The following is an 18,994-nucleotide window of genomic DNA, read 5'->3' as shown; positions in this document are numbered from 1 at the left end:
AATCATCTCATCCTGCCAAGACAGGTAGACTAATATCCCCCCCCCGCCCCCCGCCATACACACACAGAAAAATCTTCAGGACTCCTGGGCTCAACATAATCTAAAGGCAAGTACTGCTTCTAAGACTGGTGTTTGCCAAAGACTGCAGGGAGATTTGGGATTTCCTGCATAGCAAAAAAGCTATCTCATTTCTGCTCATGTATTCCACTCAGATCTGTCTAATGACTTAGGGTACTGGTAACTCATTACTTCGTTTGTTAAGTTTCCTGCTAAAAATACAGACAGAAGTGTCTCTTTCACAGGCTTCATAGTCCAGGATTAGCAGGTTTCTGATGCTTCTTCAAAGATCCAGAGTTCCCAATTCCCTTTGATTGTCTTCTAAAATGTTCCTGTTCCAGCTGTCTTACAGACACCTGCAGGTTCCTGAAAAAGTTCTGCTGCTTTATCAAGAAATCTGGTCTCATAAAAACTAACAGTCTCCAGAGCCTATTTTAACCCCACCCATTTTCAAGAATATTTTAGAGGTCCCTCCTGCTGTCTGGACCAAGACCAACTTACAGAGGGCCTCCCAGACAATGCCAACACCTACACCAGCTACTAAATCTTCGTCCACTGGTGGTAGTACCTCTCCCGGCTCAAATGGATACATACCAACTAAAATCTAGTTTTAAAGGGCTCTCGTGTCTCACCTATTCACCCGTGCCTCTCCTGTACAACCAGGGAACTTCTTTGTCCCGTTCTTTCTGGCAGCTAATGACCCTTCCCATGACTAGCCCCACTCACAGGGCCAATAATAATCTATTTTTTTTTCTCCTAGCCACCTGCCTTCTCATCTCCCTCAAGAAACAGATGCCTGGGGTCTCCAGGATGGCAGTAAATCAGATGCCTCTCTAGCCACACCTCTCGCTGAGCATGAGCCCGCCAACTCCCAACTCTCCCCTATCCCACATCACCCCATGCCCACAGGAAGCAGCCAGACTTGAGTCGGGGCCCCTATACCCAAAGAGTTTGGGCTGTTTGGTTAAAAGCATCACCTCAGTCCCTAACATCATTATACCAAAGAGTCTGGAATTTGGGGGTCCAGGCTTCACCCCAGCTCCTTGGCACCCCTATATCTAAAGAGTCTGAGATGTTTGGTGAAAAGTTCCATTCCAAGCCCCCTACCCTGGGAGTTGCCTCAGTCCAGACTCCACCTCCGAGAAAGCCCATCAAACAGTGACCTCTCCCCAGAGAGGGTCAAGATCACTCCCACAGGCTATTTAAACAGCCCCCCTCTCTGTGGTTTTTCAGTCTTCCTGCCTCCATCCCTGGGGGCCTGGAAGGCCACTCAGGAACACTGGCATCCATTAAACCTGGGCTTTTTCTAATTCGGTTTGATTTGGTCTGATTTGGATTGTTGCCTTGGCGGAGAGATTTACCGGGGTGTAAAAACTTTCATTGGGCCACCAATATGTCAACCTTTTAAAAACATATGACTGCTGTTCCCAGAGCTATGACCCTTTGTGGCTTCAGGAGAGGTCGTAGGACTGCTGTCATAGCTCTCCTTCCTGCCGAAGCCCATGGCAATTTAAGGGAAAGGCCACAGAACCCTCCTCTTGCAATGTCTGCTCACCCTGCATACTGCCGCCCCGCCCCCCCCCCCCCTTCGCTCTGCTGTGGGAAGGTGCTCAAGCAGACTCAGGCTCCCTGCAGATTGCCTGGAACTACAAGGAGCTGAGCCTTCCAGGACAGCCTTAGGGCAAGAGTCCAGATGGAGCCCAAAGTGAGTGCTTCAGGTTTCTGTCTTGTGGGTGGCTGGCTCCTGGAGACATTCCGAACCCTTCTCAGGAAGGTCTTTTAACTGGGGTTTTCTTTCTTTCGTATTTCTCATCTTCTGGCTACCCCAATATCCCCTGTTGGCACACCCTAACTACTTATTTATTTATTTACTTTTTATCTATTTATGGGTTTTTGAACGGGTTTTGTAGTTGGGTGTTTTTTACTCTTTACTCTTTTGGTTCTTTGGGGCCCACTACCCAGCTTCCAAATAAACTTAACACGTGGAGTCTTATTTTTTTTTTTCTTGTGAACACCAGGCCTTAGCTTGGCTTATTTCTAGCCCAGCTTTTCTTAAATTATCTAGTCTACTTTTTGCCTCTGAGCTTTTAACTTTGTCCTATATACCTTTTATTACGTCTTACTCTGTGCCTGGCTATGTCGCTGGGTGGCTGGCCCCTGGAGCTTCCTCTTAATCTCACTTGCCATCAAGCAAACAACCATAACGGTGACAGAGTCCCAGTGTCCCCTTTGCCTTACCCCAGCTTCAAGTCATTAAACAGTATTTCCTTTCTTTCTTTCTTTCTTTCTTTCTTTCTTTCTTTCTTTCTTTCTTTCTCTCTCTCTCTCTCTCTCTCTCTCTCTCTCTCTCTCTCTCTCTCTCTCTCTCTTTCTCTCCCTCCCTCCTTCCTTCCTTCCTTTTTTGTTTTTTTTTTTGTTTTTTTTTTTTTTGTTTTTTTTTGAGACAGGGTTCCTCTGTAGCTTTGGAACCTTTCCTGGAACTAGCTCTTGTAGACCAGGCTGGCCTCGAACTCATAGAGATCCACCTGCCTCTACCTCCCAAGTGCTGGGATTTTTTTAAAGGCATGCGGCACTACCGCCTGACAAACAGTATTTACTCACAGTTGGAACTACCTGTTTCCATTCTAGACAGGAGGCTTTTTCTTAAATAATCCTGACTTAAGTTTTTCCCGAGTTCATCCCTTTCCTTATATTTTGTTAGGTTTATGGGTTTGTGGAGGATCAGGCTCCTCGGATGCAGGGGGAAATAACAGTCTTAGAAACCATGTCCCATTCAGTGGCTTCCCATCCTCTTTTGGTATGGACCCATTTTATCCTCATACCTGCCTCTTTTTCTTGGTATTTCCTTGTTTGGAGTCCTGTCACAAGTTGAAGAGATTCTTCTTCAGAAATTCTGGGTGGAGGTAAGAGAACAGAAGCAGGGCTGGGAAGAGGGACGAAACAGACACACTCAGATGCAGTAAAAAGCTTGTTCCACAGGCTGCCCAAAACTGGCAGGGCTCAATACAGTTGTTCTATGACAGGGCCAAAAGCTCACCCCTTGGTGACCCCCCTTGTAGGCTGCTCTAAGAGATAGTGAGTGGCCGGCCATGGGCTGGGGATTTGAGTCAGTTGAGAAATTCCTGTGAAGGGCCACAGAGGGTGGACAGCTGAGAGCTGTCGGCTGAGTCACTGCTGCAGCTGAGGAGATAAACCCTGGAGCCTGAAGGAGAGGCAGGGAGTCCGAGAAGCATGTCATCCACCCTTCTCTTCTTTTCCACTCCTTTGTCTCCGACCATTCATTCTCTCAGATCCTTCTGCTAAGTGAGCTGTCTGGAGAGCGTTGAGATAAAAAACAAATACCTAACAACATCCTTTAAAACAACAACAACAACAAAAAAAAAAACAAATGGGGAAACATAAAAACCATAGTATAAGATGGTCTTTTTTTTTTTTACCATGTTTTGCATTTTTTTCTCTAGTTTTTAAAAATAATTTTCTTTTTATAAATTTTTGTTTTGAGAAAACAGAGTGAGGCTTGGTGGGGTAAAACTTGGTAATCTGAGGCAGGATGATTGAGTTTTAGGTCCTCTTCAGCAACTTAGTAAGGCTCTGCCACAAACAAAAGTCATTGAGGTACTTTTTTCCTTTCTTTTGTAGATAAACATTTGCGTGCTCCCAAGTACACTTTGGAAACCTAAGGCCTTCTTTTCTAAATACCTAAACAGTGAAATGGAGACTATTTCAGAAATAAACCTTGAAGCAAACGAAAAATAAAGAGGACTTTGACCCAATACAGAAAGTCAAGGGGGCCCAGAGGCACCGTGAAAGAAAGGACTCAAGACTTCTTAAGAAGCAGAAGACTGGAATGACAGATGTCCTCTGTGTGACAGGGTTCTTAAGTAGCTGAGAGCATCCTCGACAGACTTCGAGCTAGAAACTCAGATATTAGTTTTTCTGAACTCTAAGTGTGTTCTAAGGTCCTTCAGACTCTATGACAACATGGCCAGCCCGTGTGGAGGGACGACACATTTTAAGTCACTATTACAGAGTTGAGTTCTATCCCCCAGTCCCCTCCCCAGAAAAGGACAGAAAAAAAAGTATATTGGAGTAGTACCTGCCTTTATTACAGAATGCATCTTTTATTTGAACATGGGTCTTTTAAAAGGATTTATTTAAAAAAAAAAAAAGAAAGAAAAGAAAAGAAAAAGGAAAAAAAGGGCCACGCGTAACCCAGGTTGGCCTTGAGACCCTAGGCAGCTTCAGACGACTTTGAACTTCTGGCCCTCCTGCCCCCACCTCCTGAATGGTGGGATTACAGGTATGCATCACCACTCTTGGGTTTATACAGTGCTAGGGATCAAACCCAAGACTCTGTGTATGCCAGTTTAGCCCTCTAATCTACTGAGTGAAATCACCAGCCTCTCTCCATGTATTTAACAAGGTATATGAGGTGTGTGTGTGCACGTGTGTGTTTCCCAGAGTTGAACCCAGAGCTTTGTGCATGCTAGACAAGAACTCTACCACTGAACTACATATTCAATCTTTAAGTAAGATAGTTTTTTTCTTATCATTTTATTTGTGTGTCTGTCTGTCTATCTGTGTGTGCTCAAACATGCACATTTGTAAGACTGTGTGTCGGTGCACACACGCACATGAGTAGAGGTCAGAAGACGACTGTGAGAGTCTGTTCTTTCCTTCTACCATGGGGGTCCTGGAATCAAGCTAAGATTTTCAAGTTTGTTGTAACAACCCCTGAACTATCTTGTCAGCCCCAGATAGAGTCTTTACAGAAGGTAATCAAGTCGGAATGTATGATTGATATCCTTTAAAAGGGAAACTTTTGAGTCTATAATAGAGCCCCATCCCTAAAATCCAGCACTTAGGCAGCTGAGGCAGGAGGATTGCCAGTTTGAGGTCAGCCAGAGCTACATGGTAAGAAACACTCTCAAAACGAATTAATTAGCAGCTGGGTAGATGGCTCAGTGTTCAGAGCACTTGCTGCTCTTTCAGAGGACCTGGGTTTGATTCCCAGTACCCATGTGGTGGCTCATGACCAACTATAACTCTAGTCTGGGGGCTCCAATGCCTTCTTCTAGCCTCTGCAAGTGCCAGGCATAACGAGCAGGCAAAACATCCATACACGTAAAATAAAAAATAAAAAAAATTAAAACAACATACATAAATAAAAAACTCAAGTTTTTATAAAAATTTAATTAAGTAAAATTAAAAGTAAATTTGGACACAAAGACAGCTCTAGAGAGACAGCATTGTAAGGGACCCTGGGACAGTTTTGTCCCTAACCCAAGAAACATGGAGAAGAGGAGAAAGGGCACAAAACAAATTGGCTTCTTCAAAGGAGCCAATTGCACCTTCGCCTTTATTCTGAACTCGCATTTTTACTTCCTGTTGCTCAAGTCACCTGCTTGGCAATACTCTGCTAATGCAGCCGCGGGAAAGGAAGATCACTGTGCTGATAGCGCTTCTGTTGGGCAAGCCTCACCCAGCTGTGCAGGTGGCTGGACTGTGGAGCCGTCGTTAGTGAGCTTACTTCAACTTCTCCAGTCTGTTTTCTCCTGGGTAAAACAGGAAGCTTAGCAATATCTACCAAAGAGGCCTTTTAAGAGTGTGACAGGACCTAATACCTTAATTCTTCCTTTCCAGTTTTAAATTCAAGAGTATCGCCTGAGGCCCATTGGCCACACTCCAGCAGACTCTCCGGCGCTGTAAGCGGTTGATACCAATTATTAATGTTATTGTCACTTCTGCCCAGCTCTCAGTGACAAAGGCAGTTACATCTCCTGAAACAAAGCTATTAATTATCTTATGTATTGAGGAAGTCAAAAGCCGAAAATCTAACCTTGGAGAAAGTATAAAGCTTTGTTTGTAAGACAAGCCACTGTGAAACCTTCGGAGGTTTAGTTAGCCATATGAGTCAGGTTTAGAGTCATACAGTGGAGTATCAGCCTCTTTTGGGTAAGATATTACTTGTAAGATATTTATTTATTGTCATTTATGTGTATGAGTGTTTGTCTGCACGTATGTATTGGCACCACATGTGTGGTCAATGCCTGAAAAAGATGTCAGATACCGCCGGGCGGTGGTAGTGCACGCCTTTAATTCCAGCACTTGGAAGGCAGAGGCAGGCGTATCTCTGTGAGTTCGAGACCACCCTGGTCTACAAGAGCTAGTTCCAGGATAGGCTCCAAAGCCACAGAGAAATTCTATCTCAAAAAAAAAAAAAAAAAAAATGTCAGATACCCAGATCTGGAATTATAGATGACAGTATGGCATTTTGTGGTATCTGGGAACTGAACCCAGGTCCTTTGCCAAAGCAGCAAGTGCTCTTAACTGCTGAACCATCTCTCTAACACCTGCCTGGATATTATTATTTTAAGAGAATATTTTAGGTCATTTAATCATCCTTGGTCTATATGGCATAGAAACTTTCAAATAATACCCAAGCATTACAAAATTGAACATAGGTGGACTTTAGATGATCGGAGTAATCAATCTTTGATGGAGAAATCAGAAGCCACTTACGTCACCTCTCTCCATAGGATGGATTAGATTAAAACATCGGGGCAAAGACACTTGGAATGTGGAAAAAGTCAAAGCCTTGAGTTTGCTGGTGAAAATTTAAGCGGTGCAGGGCTCAAGAACACAGTCGAGTGATTCCTCAAAAGGATTAAGTAAAGAATTACGGTACAACCCGGGGGTGCTCCTAAAGGAACTGAACCAAGAACTAAGGCAGAGGCTTATACAGATCAGTACACAGTGGGTCAGGGTAAGGGCAAGTCAGGTGGCCACCAGCAACGAAGGAGCCAAATGAAGTAGCTGCACTGTAGCCGCACCGTAGCTGCACTGGCGTCAGATGTGACCCTAGAAAGGGAGGAAGTTCTGATGCAGGTTCCACCCGGCGTCATGCTATGTGAAAAGCAGATGCAAGACTGCCATTACTGATTTCATTTATACAACAGCATCTAGTAGCCAGGCAGTGGTGGTACTGGCCATTAATCCCGGCTTTCCGGAAGACAGAGGCAGGCGGATCTCTGTGAGTTCGAGGCTAGCCTGGTCTACAGAGTGAGTTCCAGGACAACCAGAGCTACATAAAGAAACCACCTTGAAAAACCAAGAAAACAAACAAACATACAAACAAATCAACATCTAGGGCTGGTGTCCTAGTCAGGATTATCATTACTGCAAAGAAACATCGTCACCAAAAGCACACTGGAGAGAAAAGGGCTTATTTCACCTTGACTTCCTGATGGTAGCCCGTCTTGAAGAAAGTCAGGGTAGGAACTCAAGCAGGGCAGGAACCTGGAGGCAGGAACCAATGAAGAGACCATGGAGGGGTGCTGCTTACTGGCTTGCTCCTCTGGTTTGCTTGGCCTACTTTCTTATAGAACCCAGGATCACCATCCCAGGGGTGGCCCCATGCACAGTGGGCTGGGCCATCGCACATCAACCACTAATTAAGAGAATGCCCTACAGCTGGATCATATGGGACATTTTTCTCAATTGAGGTCTCCTCTCAGATGGACTCTAGGTTGTGTCAAATTGACATAAAACTAACCAGCCCAGGGCCAGACCTAAAAGCGTGCAGTGAGAAGTCCACCTTACCAGGAAGGTAAGAATTTTTTTTCTTTGTAACGAGGTCCTGATTCCTCTCCCAGCTATGCTTGAAGATCAGAACTAGTGGTTTTAGCTCTGCGTTCTGATCTTCAAGCAAGCTTTATTTGTTAGATTACAAACAAAATATCACTGCTCATTTACCATGCAAACCTGATGACCCGAGTTTGAATCCCTGAAATCTACAAACAAGCTTGCTGCAGCCACAAGACATCTGTATGCTCCAAACTCTTAAAATTTATTTTCTTCATGTCCATTTTTAATCATGTATGTATGCGTGTAGGTACGTGCACGTGAATGTATGTTCCGGTGGAGACCAGAGGCATTGGATCCCTTGAAGCTGGAGTTACAGGCAGTTGGTAGCCGTCTGATACCTGACACAGGTGCTAGGAAATGAACTCAGGTTCCCTGCAAGAGCAGTAAGTTTTTCAGAACCACGGAGCCATCTCCTGAGTTCCAAGCATCTGTCTTGTTGGTTTTTTGTTTTGTTTTGTTTTGTTTTGTTTCTTAATTTACTTATCTATTTTGGGGAGAACGGGAGGGACACAGCAGGTGTCTAGACATCAGAGGACCAATTGCAGAGTCAGTTCCCTCCTCTTATAATGCTGGTTCTGGGCATCAAACCCGGGTCCTCTCTAAGAGCAGGGGCTCTTAAGAGCTAAGCCATCTCTCTAGCTATGCTCAATAGTTTCACATCAACTGAACACAAGCTACAGTCATCTGAGAGGAGGGAGTCTCAACTGAGAAAATGCCTCCATAGATTGGTCTGCAGACAAATCCAAAGGGGAAGAGAGGGAGACCCACAGCCTGAGAACCACTGTACACACTCCAGCTGCAGAAAAGCACAATGCTGATGCTAATGCCTCGCCCCTAATCTGGTAGCTATCCTCTTCACTGATGACGACTATGGCTCTTGCTTTGAACTCAGACCATGCTGTCCATTACATATCTCCAAATGGAGGCGCCCAACTGTATTCACCGTCTTCTTCTGACACTTGGGCTTCCATTTGATTGACAACAACTTGCCAGTCACTCAAACCAGTAACCTGGTAATCATCTCCACCCTTCCTCCTTCTCCCTTTGCAACCTTCCTCCTTGCTTTTCCAGGCAGGCAAGTCTCCCATCCTCTCCATTGCTAATTCACTTTCAGTTGAGTGCAACGCCTAATTCCTCCTTCTAGAACCTGAGCAGACTGCATGTTTCCAGGCCGAGTCTCTTGCTACCTCCTCTCCCAGTGTGATTAAACCAACAAACAAAGCCACATCTGGTTGTGTTTTTCTGTTTTTCTCCTACTTAAAAGCATTTAGTGGCTAATGCTTGTTTGCAAGCTACATTTCAAACATTCCAGTCAGACTGGCTTGCAAGCAAGTCCATGCATGATCCTTCCCACGTGTCCTGAGGCCATTTTCTTCCACAGTCTGAGCTATAGTTATATTGACTTACTTGACATTTCAGACATGCGTCCTGGCTTCTGTGCCTTGGTCCATACTGTGGGCTCAACCAGAACATCTGTTCACTTCCTTGTCTTATACTCCTGCATGCCCTTAGGGACTTGGCTCAAATATTTCTTAGAAGAGGATTGATCCCTCTCTTCTCCTTCATAGGCCTCTTTTTTCAGCCTGTGTTGAACTCTACCCTACTTTTCTTACTCTATCTTATCATACTGGTTTTCTTGTACAGTACCCTTTCTAGGTTAAACATTATAGAGGTGTGCTGGCTCCTTTGTCGTCAGCTTGACGACAACAAGCTAGAGTCATCTGGAAAGAGGGAACTTCAATTGAGAAAATGCTCTGTCAGGTTGGCCTGTAGTCATCCTGTGAGGGCATTTTCTTGATTAATCATTGATGCTGGGCCCAGCCCACTTTGATGGTGCCACCCCTGGGGAAATGATACTGACCTGAGCAAGGGAGCAAGTCAGTAAAGAGCATTCCTCCACAACTTCTGCTTCAGTTTCTGACTCTAGGGTTCTGCTTGAGTTCCTGCCCTGACTTCACAGTGTACGCTGTGATTAGGACTGATCAGCATGCCAAATAAGTCAAACATGCCCTTCCCCCACCCCAAGATGCTTGAAGTCAAGGTGTTTACCACACGGATAGAAAGCTAACTGGAATAAAAGGGAATTGTATCAAATGTATGTCTGAGACATAGAAGGGATTGGGCATGGCTGTGTATACCTACAATCCTGTCACTTGGGAAGTGTGGCTAGGGTGAATTCATGAATTCAAGGTTATCCTAGATTACATATCAAATTTAGGGCTAGTCTGAGCTAGCCCTCTGTCTTAATATGGTTCCTATTGTTTCAATGAAATAACATGACTAAAAAGAAAGTTGGGGAGGAAAGGGTTTATTAGGCTTACACTTCGGCATTGCTGTTCACCACTGAAAGAAGTCACGATAGGAACTTAATTAAACAGGGGTGGAAATGAGACAGGAGCTAATGCAGAGGCCATAGAGGGAAGCTGCTTACAGACTTGCTTCCCAAGGCTTGCTCAGCCCACCTTATAGAACCCAGGACTGTAGCACAAACAATAAAAACCCAGAGATAGACATTGGGGTTCAAGCTGAAGATCAGAAAAACAAAGCAGCCAAGCCACTAGAGAGAACTTACCTCTACCAAGGCTTAGACAAACAAAGAAGCAATCCTGCTTCTACGGATCCTCAGATTGAGACTGAGACCTGTCTCCTCTGATTTTATATTTCTCTCTAGTGCTGGGATTAAAGGCATGCACCAGCACTGCCCAGTCTCTGGCAAACTGGTGTGACTGTTAAGATTAAAGGTGTGTGCAACCATTGTATGGCTGACTGGTGTCGTTGTTTTGCACTGACCTTCAGGCAAGCTTTATTTATTAAAACACCAATAATATACCACTATACAGGACCAGCAGCCCAGGGATGGTACCACCCATCATGGACTGGGCCCTCTCCCATTGATCACTAAATGAGAAAATGCCTCATGGCTGGATTTCAAGAAGGTATTTCCTCAGCTGAGATTCCTTCCTCTGATGACTCTATAGCTTGTGTCATGTTGATACAGAAAACCACCCAGTACCCCCTCCCCTCTCAAGACAAACAAACAACCCCCTCCACCAACAATAACAAGAACAGGGCTATAGAGACGGCCCTGTGGGTAAATGTGTTTACCACCAAGCCTGACCACTTATCCCCAAATAGTAGAAGAAAAGACCTAGCTCCCACAAGTTGTCCTCTGACTCTTACACACATGTCATGACACAAGTGAGCCCATGCACACCCAAGAGGTATCACATATACACACATACACAATATAAAAATAAACATAATTCTTAAAAATGTGCGAATATATATATATATATATATATATATATATGACATCTTTGTATGTCATTACTTAACGATTGCAGTTGTAAAGGCCACTAGACAAACCCTCCAGGTAAAGACAGTGAAGCACCAGGGACTCCTGTACTCCAAGGTTGCAATGGCCAACTTGTCCCCTTATGGGACCTGTGGGAATGAAGCTCATGTAAGTGTGGACAACTGAGATGCAGAAAAACTGCTGGTAAGGAAATCTGGGCACCCAGTTCAACACTGCACAATGTCAGCCCTGCTGTGTTTTGATTTTCCAGTTACACTGTAAAATTAATTCTTTGCTTAGAATAAATACATTTAGTATGTATGCCTATCACTTGCAAATGAATGAGTCTTCATTAATATTCAGATCAGGGAAGCCAAGGGCTATAGAAACACAATATAAGTCCAGAGGTTAGTGGTTCTGTGAGTAAGGAATGCTTCTATCAAAATCATTTTTCCCAGTGACCCTCTGAGCATGTAGGACAGGAAAGAGTTCCTGGTGGGAGTGAAGGAGGGGTAAGGTCTCAACTTGCTTGAACCAAGAAGTATACCTACTTACCATTCTCTTTACAAACAAATAAATAATGCATCTCTCAGAGTATATATACTCTACAGACTAAAGAGATGGCTCAGTGCATAAAAATGCTAACTACACAAGCCTGGTGACCCAAATTTTATCATTGGAACCTACATGTTAAAAAAAAAAAAAAAAGCTGAGCTGGTGGTGGCACACACCTTTAATCCCAGTACTCACGAGGCAGAGGCAGGCAAACCTCTGTAAATTCAAGGCCAGCCTGGTCTACAGAGTGAGTTCCAGGATAGCCAGGGTAACACAGAGAAACCCTGTCTGGTAAAAACAAAAACAAGCCAGAAACAGTGGCACACATTTGTAATCCCAGCACGTCTATAAAGAGCTGGGAGGCAGAGGCAGGAGATTTGAGCGGACAGTTATTGGTCAGCTAGCCTGGAGCATGTAGCAAAGCAGCAGAAACAAGAGACCCTACCCTACTAGGTAGGAGAGAACTGACTCCCTAATCCTGTCCTCTGATTGACCTCCCATGTGTGTTCTTGTAAGCTGTGGCATGCATATGCCCTTGCACCTGCATTTTACAACATGCATATAAGCAGGCTTTTCTTTGGGCCACCAGCTCACAAATAATGGCACGGAGGCTTATTAATTATGAAAGCTCGGCCTATAGCTTAGGCTTGTTTCTAACTAGTTCTTTTTGTTGTTGTTGTTTTTGATTTGAAATACAACTTTATTCTGATTCTAAACAAAAAGAATGGGAATGACAGGAACAAGATTTTACCACAAACTGAATAGTGCGATGTGACTGTAGCAGTCTTATTTTTGAAATTCAGGAAACAACTGTGTTCCAAACAGCTAAATATGCAAGCCCAAAAAAATGAAGGCATGTTAAAAAAAAAAAAGGTATGTTTTAACTGCCACATTCACTCCGAAGCCCATTCATCTCCTTCAGCATCCAATGAAGTACACGATCTGCTTAGCTAAATAAGGTGGCACACATGCTGCACCGTTGACATCACAGGACAGTTGCCTATAAAACTAGACTTCTGACGCGGGGCTCCAGCTTCACTTTCTCACAGGTCATCATCCTCATCGGGGAGGGCAGTCGTTTGAGCAACCTCTAAATCATGCTCGTACTGTGCTGCCAAAGCTGGGTTCATGACCACCTCAGGTGGGGCAAGCGCAGACATGGCAACAAACTCCAAATTAGGGTCTCCAATGAGCTTTCTGGCAAGCCAGAGGAAAGGCTTTTCAAAGTTGTAGTTACTTTTGGCAGGAATGTCATAGTACTGAAGGTTCTTCTTTCGGTGGAAGACAATAGATTTTGCCTTCACTTTTCTGTCCTTAATATCCACTTTGTTGCCACACAATACAATGGGGATGTTTTCACACACACACACACACGTACCAGATCTCTATGCCAGTTAGGTACATTCTTGTAAGTAACTCTTGATGTTACATCAAACATTATAATGGCACACTGGGCTTGGATGTAGTAGCCATCGCGCAGGCCCCTGAACTTCTCCTGGCGGGCTGTGTCCCACACGTTGAACTTGATGGGTCCTCTGTTGGTATGGAAGACGAGCAGGTGCACCTCCACGCCCAGGGTGGCTACATACTTCTTCTCGAACTTGCCCGTCAAGTGGGGCTTCACGAACGTCGTCTTCCCGGTGCCACCATCGCCCACCAGGATGAACTTGAACTGGACCTGTGGCTCTCCCTGGACGGCCATGGCGGCGATCCTTCCTAAAGACTCTCTGCTCCTGTCCGACTCTCTAACTAGTTCTTACAACTTAGATTTGCACGTATCTTTCCATCTCTATTCTTTTATGTGATTGGGTTACCTTTACTCTGTATTCCCCACACAGCTTCCTCTCCATCTGGCTAGTAACTCCACCTTCTTCTTCTTCTTCCCAGTATTTTCTCTGCCATAAAAATTCTGTGTAGCTATTGGCCATTTAACTTTTTATTAAACCAATTCCAGTGACATATCTTCAAATAATATAAAGGAATATTCCACAACATTTCCCCCCTTTCTGTCTAAATTAAAAGGAAAGGTTTTAACTCTAACATTATAAAATTATAAACAATAATAAAAATTATCAGGTAAGAATTACATTTACAATGTTGAGTCCATTAGCATTTGGCAAATTCATAGAGAATACTTCATTATCCTATCTTCATATATCCAAAGTTTTGTGCCTAATTTATTTTCTATCCTAACTTTTACTACCAACCCAAGACTTTTTAGACCTGAAAACATTTTCTTAGATAAATAATTTAAGCCTTTATGTCTCTCAGTTTTATACATTTTGTACTTCTTTTGTGAGTTTCTTTTCTGAATTTGGTAACAAGGAAAACTATGTAATTATCCAGTCTTCAACTCTACCAGAAACCTGAGAAGGATATAATATTACCTGAGTAAATAAAAAGTACAGAGCAATTAACTTCCAAAACTATGGAAATAACAGAAACAGATGGCTGTCTGCATAGTCACCCAGGTTGCTCTGTAGCATTGGGGTATCCGTCTTCAGCACAAAGGGCCTAGAATTTCTGACAGACTTCTCTGTGAAGCAGGAATTTTGAAGGACTGTCCACCTTATCTTGGCAAAGTTCAACAGACCTTTTCCTTTGTGTCATGCTTGTTCAGTTTATACAATATACTGTCAGCAGTCAAAGCATGAACAGTTTCTTGCCCAAATGGCTAGTTTTGCCACATTGAATGCAAACTCCATATAGAGTTTCTTTGATGTCTGTCATCTTCTCTTTAGTAAATTGGTGCTGCCAGGAACAGACATGTCCCATTGTCATGAAAAGTCCTATGTCAACAAAATGCTTCAATTGCCATATTCTGTAGGTCTTTGAAGAGCTTGAAGACCATCCATCTATCTAAAATATATCTTTGTTTGACCTTGAAAACATACCAACAAGCTGGGCAGTGGTGATGCACACCTTTAATCCTAGTACTCGGGAGGCAGAGGCAGGTGGATCTTTGTGTTCCAGAACAGGCTCCAAAGCTATAGAGAAACCCTGTCTTGAAAAGCAAAAAAAAAAAAAAAAAAAAAAAAAAAAAGAAAAAAAGAAAGAACCAAGAACCAACAGGGGGCTGGAGATATGGCTCAGTGGTTAAGAGCATTGCCTGCTCTTCTAAAGGTCCTGAGTTCAATTCCAGGCAACCACATGGTGGTTTACAACCATCTGTAATGAGGTCTGGTGCCCTCTCTGGCCTGCAGACATACACACAGACAGAATATTGTATGCATAATAAATAAATATTAAAAAAAAAGAACCAACATACCTAACATGACCTCAAGTTTGATAAATGTGATTGCTATAGGTGACTAACTACTAAACTGGATTTCTTTATTATTATAAATAGTTTGTAATAATAACTTTCAAAGACTAGGAATTTATATTACATTGTTAAATGAGTTGCATAGATAAAATCAATACCTTAAACAATAGTAGAAACCTATGTACAATATGTTCTAACAAAAAACATTAAATTTATATCAATATACAAAAATCCATACCAATGTAAAAAATTTATAGCTAGTGATTTTTCAAAAGTAGACTTAACAATCCACTTTTTTATCCATAATTTTTATATTATAGCCTACCTTTTTCTCTTTAGAAAGAGATCCCTGAATCTAATCTCCTTTGTTCAGTTTTTTCCTGACCATGACCAATAACAATTTGTAACCAACACCCCTACATAATGACAAACATCCATAACCCACTGAACGACCAAAAACCACCCATTCCTTCTCTTGGGAATGTGGCCATTGTGTTCTGTTGTTGTCTGAGGCCGTTGGCATCTTTGGGAGACCCTGAGAAAGTTAGAATAATGAACAAGTATGTCTTGAATAATCTGTGAGGCTGGACCACCTCAATCAGTAGCTTTAAAGTTGTTTTGAATATAGAATTCTTGAGGAAACTGCAACAGAGGCACTCCAAAAGGCTGGATTACCTGGGCCTCCTGTTTCACTTGGTGTCTGGTTCCCTGGCTCTGAAAATACATAGCCTTTCAAAGGTAACATACACATCTGCACTTACACAAGTATGGAATGTGTGTTGTGCCCAAGTCGGTTAAAGATGATTTTTTTCTTTTTATGTTTGAGCAGGTAAAAGGCATCTGTCAACTTTAAAAGTCCATTTTGACTGTATAATCAAACTGTAATATAAATCTTTACCCATGCCATATGAAAGGGTGACATGAGTAAGTCATGAGGACTCTGTAGCCAACAAGACTTTAGTGTCTTCTCATCTCAAAGCTGTTCCCATCTCAAGGGATCAGTTTACACATCACCTGTCCTGTAGTTTTTTAGGTTTATTTCTTTATGTCTGTAGCAAGGATTTTCATGGGTTCTTCCCTGATCAAACCTGATCCTCTCTAACCTTGAAGGAATCCATAACCTTCTGTTGTCTGTGGAAACAAAAGCATAGCCTCTTCTCCAATGCAACATATTTTTTACCTTAGTTTTGAAGTTAAGACATTTGAAAAATATATAGGTAGGTTCACTTTATCATTTTCCATAATCCAATGTCGCTCAACAGTTACTCTTTGTTCACCAGCAATCAAAAGTTCAAAGTCAACACAGTAACATACAGGATTCAGACTCCCTGTGTATTTTCCGGTTTTACATGACTTTTTCCCTTTATATTACTTTACTATTTCTTTAAAGACTACTATTTTTTCTATAACTATCTATACTTTTTCTTTTCTTTCTTAAGTCTGCACACATTTTTAAATACATTGTAAGCTATTTAGAGGTTTTTTTTTTTTTTTCTACCTGAACCTGTTTTACTGCATATCTGTAATCTTTTCTGTCTGTGCAGCCAAATCTTAAACTGCTGGGCAGCTTACCTCATGGTGTGCAAGGGATTCAAGACCATAAGCAGCAGCTGGGGGATGTGTCTCTGTACTGTGGCCCAAATAAGAGACTGCAGAACTAGGAAGCCACGTTTGGCTGCGTTTTTGAGTGTTTGGAATCATTTCTAAAGCCTTTACAGGTCTATGTGGAAAAATGTGCCCCATGTGGGCACCATTTCTGTAGGCAGACTTTTCTTTGGGCTGCCAGCTCACAAATTAGGAGATGGAGACTTACTATTGATTCTGAAAGCTAGACTAATATCTTAGGCTTGTTCCTAACTAGTTGTTATAACTTAAATTAACCCATGTCTTTTAATCTACGTCCTTTTATGTGGCTCAGTTTCCTTACTCTGTACTGTCCATGCTATCCGTCTGGTTAGCAACTTCACCTTTCTCTTTCCAGCTGTTTCTCTGGCCTGAAAATCCTGCGTAGCTATTGGCCATTTTCATTAAACCAATCCTAGTGATATCTCTTCACACAGTGTAAAGAGATATTCTACAAAACACACACACACACACCCCTTCCTTTCAACTTTTCCTTCCCGAGGTCCATCCTGTATTCAATCAGCATCCTATAAGTCATTAAATTTCAATATATGTACGCATAAGAATATAGAAGCTGTTTTGAGCTGTGGCTCTTTGAGGACCAGTGACTGAGATTGTTTCGGTTTGGCCACATCCACACTGAAAGAAAAGTCCCAGCCACCCAGCACGGCAGCACATGATTGTCAGCTCTGGCTGGGCTCAAACTTGATGCCTTGAAGGCCAGTCAGACCTGACTTTTATATCCTTTTTGGATATTTGAAAACCCTCTCTAAAATTCTTTCCTGGGGAGCAAACATATTTCCTTCACTTTTCTTGTTCATTTAAAAATTACATCAGCAATATGAACATGTGCTTGATGTAACAACAGATTTAAAAATACAGATTTGCACGGAACAAAAGGTGAAAACCGGGCCTCATTTCTAGGTCTCACTCTACCGTTCCTGCTTCTCCTCACTATATGGTGCATCAGTCTGGTTCTTTTGCCGTGCCTGTTTACAGACATTACGGCAATCTATTTTAATGACTTTTCCACATTGGTATTATATGACTAAGAGGTTAAGAGTCAAGTATGGTGGTACACACCTGTAATCACAGCTGTCTGAAGGCTGACTGAACCACGTAGTAAGACCTTGTCTCAAAACAACCGAATGAAGACAGCGTTCTACAATGCAGAAGATCTGCCTTTAGGTTACAAGATACAGGATGGGCAAGTTTTGAAGGGTGGAGAAGGGCCAGGAAAGTTTTGTCTACAAGGTCCTGGGTGGAGTTAAATCTGCATGGGTGTAGCACCCTGAAGCATTGTCAAATGCAAACCTCTCTGAGCTTCCAATTTTGTTAGCCATATTTTTCAGACCCCAAGTCTACTAGGATATTTTATAAGTGGTAATAATGAGATGCTAATATTATATTCCTAATTCCCATTTAAATTTAACATTTTTTTTATCACAGTGGACTTTCTTCTCAAATAAATTTAACTATATTTATTTTCCATTTCTCATTCATAATTTGATTCTCTCCTTCCTCTGGTCTGTGGGTTCTGAGTATCAAATCCCAGTCACTAGGTTTGCACCATTGAGTAGCAAGTGTCTTTACCTGCTGATCCATCTAGTTGGACCCTCTCATTTGTAATTTGAGATGTGTTGTCTTTGAAGAATGATGCTTGTTTTGAGTTCTTTTTACCTGGCAGAAATTTCTTCTTTCTCGTTCTGTTCACTTTTCTTCTGTTCATCTTTCCTCATTTCTTCCCCTCTCTCTCGGTAGTCAATTTTTGGGGAAAGGGGAAAACAGGAAGTGCATTTTCACAATTTTCTTTTCGTTTTTGGATTTTCACTTAATTCCAGCTCAATCCGATTATTTATTAGTATGATACTTGACACAGAGACTTAAGGATAGTTGGATCCACTCTGAAGATTGTGAGCATGTGGGTTTGGATGCGGCAAGTGAGGCGCTAGGATGGCAGACAATACCAACCTGTCCTCTGGACACACAGAACTCAGAAAACAGGGACCTGCTCAGGCAATCAAAAGGCCTGGAGTCGTGTCCAGGTTCTACCACCCACTATGTGTAGGCTCTTAAGATGCTGCTCAGTAAGCTGGGGATATCGCTGAGTTCATAGAGTGTTTGCCCGACCTGTGCAGAGCCCTCAGTTGGGTTCCCAGAATCATAGAAAACTGGGTGAAGAGGAGTATACCTGTAATTTCAACTCTTTTGGGTAGAGGCAGGAGGATCATAAGTTTAAGGTTACCTTCCCATCTGAACCTGCAGGCGACCCTTTCCAGGCAAGAAAAATAATAACCCAGCAAAGGTTCAATGTTTTAATGTTTTCTCTAAACCAGGGAAATACTTCATGAAGATGGCTAATTAAAAAAAAAAATGGCATTTATGTAGCTGGGCAGTGGTGGCACATGCCTTTAATCCCAGCACTTGGGAGGCAGAGATAGGCGGATTTCTGGGAATTTGAGGCCAGCCTGGTCTACAAAGTGAATTCCAGGACAGGCTCCAAAGCTACAGAGAAGCCCTGTCTCTAAAAGCTACACACATTCACACACAAA

General features: G+C 42.6%; 1 pseudogene; it reads right to left on the bottom strand.

Annotated features, from left to right (window-relative positions):
* Nucleotides 1-12,597: 12,597 nt before the first annotated feature.
* Nucleotides 12,598-13,256, bottom strand: LOC130870203 (GTP-binding nuclear protein Ran-like; annotated as a pseudogene).
* Between the last annotated feature and the right edge of the window lie 5,738 nt (nt 13,257-18,994).

This window comes from Chionomys nivalis, chromosome 2, assembly GCF_950005125.1.
Source record: "Chionomys nivalis chromosome 2, mChiNiv1.1, whole genome shotgun sequence".
Lineage (NCBI taxonomy): Eukaryota > Metazoa > Chordata > Mammalia > Rodentia > Cricetidae > Chionomys > Chionomys nivalis.
This window is presented reverse-complemented; position numbering and strand designations above follow the sequence as displayed.